This window comes from Acomys minous, assembly GCF_964271855.1.
Source record: "Acomys minous genome assembly, chromosome: 8".
NCBI classification, from domain to species: Eukaryota; Metazoa; Chordata; class Mammalia; order Rodentia; family Muridae; genus Acomys; species Acomys minous.
The window spans coordinates 49,525,123-49,530,712 of NC_140489.1; the positions used below are offsets into that span (position 1 = coordinate 49,525,123).

Sequence of the window (5,590 nt, forward strand, 5' to 3'; positions counted from 1 at the left end):
TTAGTGAATCTATTCCTCATCTTAATGACTCAGTTGTCACTCACAAGGTTATTTTTAATTAACTGGTATAGAATTTTGTATATAGATGCAAAATAAGTTTAATTCTAGATACAGTGGTATAGAATTCAAATGTAAGTTTATTCTTCACACACACACTACACACACACACACACACACACACACACATACTCAAATATAAGGTATTGTACCCATATAATACAGAGTTTACTTCCAATGCTTTGAAAGTGCTATTGCAGGCTGTTTAGGATAACTAGGTAAGACAAGTTGATTATTAGTTTATCAGATCATGGTCATGTCAATTGCTGGTCTACTTGTGTATCACAAGAATGTACATCTCAGGTGCAGCAGATAGATATGATACTATAGAAAGATAAGGTAGGCTAGTTAGATAAGGTCTTGAAAAACTTCAGAGAAATGCAGAATATGGCATTTAAAAATATTTTTATTATTTTAAAGATTCACTGACAATGAGACAGGTTCACTCCTTGTAACACCCAGCCTACCTCAAAGAGGACAATGAGCATCAAAGAACCTCTGTGTGGAGATGGCTTCAAATGTGACAAACAAGCCACTGGGAAAATTTTCCTCATTTCTACAACTTATAGAATTCTGCCTAAAGAAGGCAAGCTTGGATGTAGGCAGAGTCGACCACCAAATTCTGCCACGATAGAGTAAATAAGACCTCTATAGTACCTGCCTCACAAATATGTCTGCCAGATATATTGGACCAGAATGCTGAAGATAATGCTCCTACATAATAGAGAGTTTTGGGTGATTATTCAGGTAGAAAACTGTCTCTGTCATCTTCTCATTTGGAAAGCTACTAACCTGCACTGCTGGCATAATTAGGTAATTTATTCCTTCTCAAGTCTCTGATGGAGTTGAAGACCAGGTAGCTTAGTTTTACAATGAAGCTTGGTTGTTTAGGGGTTAAGGTATTTTTAGGTCTAAATAAGTGTTCTAAATTGATATTGACAATACGTAATGGAGATTAATTTACATTCAGAAATTTAGATAAACCAAGATAGGAAAGATGTTACTAAGAATGCAACATTTATATAATTCCTGATTATGTCATGGTTCTTCTTGCTATAGGTAGTCTATTGTATATATGTATAATAATATAAATGTATATGTAAAAAGTGTTTTTAAAAATACAAACAAATAAATAAAATCCCTTTGTAACACTAAAAGAAGAAAGAAAGAAAGAGGGAAAAAAGAAAGAGGGAAGAAAAAGGAAGGTACAAGTGAGGGGATACAATCTTGATGTAAACTCAATAAATTATAATAAAAAAGAGAAAATAAGTAAATCTTCTTCCCATGAAATGAGAAAACCCAGGTACAAGTGACTTCGAAGATATTCAGTTATATTAGATGATCATGGGTGATAAAGCTATGTGGGTCTTAAAACAGAATTATGATGATTTAAACAAACTCTACAGTCATCCCCAACTCTAATTTTATCTCATGAAATAGTAGAAAGCTATGACACTTAAGTTATAAACCTGGTCCTTACACAAATCACACACCTTGATAGTTTGCCAAGTCTCTTTCTCGGTACCCCCAATATCAAAAAATTATGCATACCTTCAGTACTATGGTGAGGATGAAAAAGAAGATCCTGAAAATGGATTTGTATTTATTCTTTGAGAATTCAACAGATTTAATCATATGTATCTCATTCCCTCCTCCAATCCCTCCCAGATTTACTTCCACATGTTCCTGCCACCTCCATATCCTCATCCTCTTTATAAAATTAACTCTGTGTGTCTTAGTCATTTTATTCCCCTACCCCTAGTCATCCCAAATGCACCTCTTCCTTCCCTACCTACCCAAGTTTATAAACCACTGAGTCCAATTGCTGCAGCCCATGCCTCCATGGAAGCATTGTCACCCAGGCAACCCAGCAAGGGTCACGTTCCTGATCATACACCTCCCCAAAACAATCACTCATCATCCGCCAATAGCTCCTCAGCTGGAGTTGAGACCTTGTGAGTCTTTCCCTTATATAGAGAATTGTATAATTTCTTGGGCACTTTGCTTGGAGGCAAACTTTTTATGCCATTATAATTATTATTAAAAAGAGCAGCAAATGAGACTTTAAAGGTCATCTACTCCAGACCCTTTCAAGTTTTAAAGTTTTCTTTAATGTACTATAGCTAGACAGTTATTAAATGGTTATAAAATCTTAAAGCATATAATTTTTTTTTCTTTCAATTTGACAAAACTTGCGTACATAAAATAAGAAAAATTGAAGTTGCTTTATTACATTTAGGGTAGAGATCTTTTGTCTCTCTAATTTGTCTGTTTAAGCAATAACATCCTCCAAGTTAGAAAATCACTGACTATTAGTAGATTTCCCCAGGATGCTAAAGACTAACCAGGATTGTTTCTTGTTTTGTTTGTTTCTTTGCAGTGTTAGAAAACAAACCTAGAGTCAATTATTCTAACACTAAACCACATCCCTAGCTCTTTACTACTTTAAAATTAGTATTCTTCATATCTTAATATCTTCCAGTATTACAAGTCTATTCATGCAGAAAATAAAACTATCCTACTTTCTACCCCTTCCTCACAGGCCACTGGTTCAAAGGTTGAGGAAAGATAGAACAAATCTCCACATCCCACCAACCAGCTTTCTCAACATTGAGAGCGAAGTGAGTACACGGAAAGGGGCACCTATAAATATACATGTATTGTCTGCTTGTTTTATTTATCTATATATTACCATTCTTAATACTCAGTGTAATTCTGATTCAGGGAATGCATTGTAAGATTGTGTTTTCACTTAATCCCATAAATTACCTGAATGCATACTTTCTAGAAACTACATTCTTCTGGTGATTAATCCTAATATTTCTGATAACTAGATGTTCTAAGACATTTATATACTCTCTGTCAGAACACAATCCAAAAATGGAGCCCTATGATAGGAATTCTGAGAGCTTGTGAGAAAACTCCAAGAAAACAAGACAAGAATTTTGTGACATCACCTTATTCAAAAACTGAAATTGTTCTTGGAATGTGCTTTTGTGCCCTTCCCAGATGTAGTAGACAGGAATGAGTTTACCTCAGATTATTCATTACAGCTGCCTCTTGCTATTTGTTTATATGCCTCTATGAAAATCATTTTTCCATAGGCAACTTGTCCTTGTGATCGTATACTTCTCATATTTGTGGGAAATTAATTCATGCCACTTTTCTTAACCTTCAGGATGTAAATTGTCTGACGTTCTGAATAAAGTTGGCTATTGGATGAGTCTTTAGTCCACCTCATTTTCAGGCTCCATTCTCCCATGTTCCACCACCAATATATCAGAAAGCACTCTCTATTGCTAAAAATATAATTTTTCTATAAACGAAATTTAATGTCACAAACACATAAATAATGAAAAGTATTTATTTACTAATTAAATATTTTATACTTAATATTCAAATAGTATGAATCATAGAAAATTATGGTTAAATGTTTCAATGTCATGTCAAATATGAGTTTTAAGGAATGAATATATTTTCATTTTTCATATACAATAACAAGCAGGAAAAAGTTTATGTCACTAGTTCTTGATTCTCTATAAGGAAGATGATGTGGTAAAATGAACAGAAAACCTGATAGCAAAGTGGCCTTTAGCTTTATTATTTGCTTTTTAGAACTAATTAAAAGAATTTGAAAGTCAGATTCTGTTGCTGAAACCACACCCTTCAGGCATAGGACATGTAGAAATAGGACTGGAAATGACCTGGAAAGTCTGTTCTTTGAGAACTACCTTTTATAGTATCAGAGACTGTTAGTGAAAGATACCCAGAGAGAGAGAAGAAAAACATCCTACCCAGCTGAAAGTCTCTGAGCCACAGCAATGACTGACCTGGCAAGATACCCCCAGTGATGCAGGAGTGGTTCTTGTATCTTGGGGGTAACCAAAAAGTGTCTAGTTGTGTTTAAGGACTTTCTAATAGGAGGGAAATCATGCTTGGTACTATAAACATAGCCAACTACCCATGACTAGAAAAGTCATAGACCCTATAGGGGAACCTATTATTATAATTTTCCTAAACCACTATAATTTCTAAATGCATTTAGTTGTTTATCTTTTTATCTGTACACCCGTAGGTAAGTGTTAATTCCCACTACTTACCAAAAAAAGCTTCTTTGTGTAGCTGGCAAAGACTAGGAGAGAGATGCATAGCTAGTGATTTATGGTTGTGGGGATTCCATTCCTAATTGTTAGATATGCAAAGCAACCTCTACACCTAAGGCTTGAGGAACATTGGGAGAAAAGGGATAAAATAAATGTAAAAGCCAGTGGACCAGGATGCCTGATGTGAAATAGCGTCTTTTAGGCATGAGAGGGAATCTCAAGATTATGGTTGCCTAAATAAGACCTTCAAAATGACATGTATCAACATGCCAGTACACATAATGATAAATTCTCAAGGCCTCACACATGTAGGAGAAGCTAGAGATAAATAATAGTACTGAGAAAATAAGAATAATTTTTACCTAGGAATGAGGCACAAGATAGATTATGCAACCCCAAATTGTCAGCGTAAGTACATAAATGTATAAACAATGCTAAGTAGATTCAGTAGGCTGTGTGTGTGTAAAACACTAACTATGAAATTATGAATAATTATGAAAGAAGATTTCATAAATTTGGGAGGAAGTAAAGATACACAGGAGAACTTATAGGGAGAAAAGGGAAGTTGTAAGTTATATTTAGTTCTCATGTATAAAATTCTCAAAAAATATTAAACATCAATGATTCTATACTGTGATTTGTTAAAAATTAACCTTTTACTTCATATTCCTATTAATTCCAAATTCAGCAGCAACAACAACAAAAAGATAAGAAACCTTAGAAACCTTAGAGAATAAAGTGGAGAGGAAAGTGAGAAAAGAAGTGAAAAGGAGAAGAAGGAAGAAGAAGGAGAAGAAGAAGGAAGAAGAAGGAGAAGAAGAAGAAGAAGAAGAAGAAGAAGAAGAAGAAGGAGAAGAAGAAGAGGAGGAGGAAGAAGAAGAAGAGAGGGAGGAGAAGAGAAGAAACAGCTGAAGTAGAGACTATTAAAAATTAGAAACAGTCAAAAGATCTTGTGTGGAACGTCTTGTAAAGCAGGAAGAAACAAAGGCCCTTGGGTGGAAATAGAGGCTCCATAATGTTCTGCTTGGCTTCTTTCTGCTATGGCAGATATCTGGGCTCATGATCTTGTTTTTCATTGGTTAATAATGTGTACAGATGTAACCCTGGTCAGTATTCACTAATACCAGAATAGTTTGTGAGTTTGGCTTTGGTGAAATAAACTGTTGAAATTATTTTTGTAAACAATGTTTGTGTCTCTTGGCTTATTTCTTAACCTGGCTATCACTCTTGTATATTTGTTTAAAATTAAATTTCACAGCACAGTGGAGCAGTTTATGTCCATCTTAATCCTCCATGGTTTTTGTCTTGCAGCAAACATCCCAACAATACTTAATACTTGCACTTTGTAGCTTTCTTGGGCTCCAGCTCTTTCCTCCTGATCTTTCTTGGACTTCTACCCATGGCTAAATCCCCTACTCCTCCTCTAATTC

General features: G+C 34.8%; 1 long non-coding RNA gene across 1 annotated transcript in view; it reads left to right on the top strand.

Annotated features, from left to right (window-relative positions):
* The window catches only part of LOC311603466, a 5,865-nt gene extending 606 nt beyond the window's left edge, over positions 1 to 5,259 (top strand). Inside the window, exons 2-3 of the long non-coding RNA XR_014781079.1 lie at positions 2,600 to 2,678; positions 4,849 to 5,259. This is a non-coding gene — a long non-coding RNA (uncharacterized lncRNA). The remainder of the gene's footprint in view (positions 1 to 2,599; positions 2,679 to 4,848) is intronic.
* Positions 5,260 to 5,590: the final 331 nt, after the last annotated feature.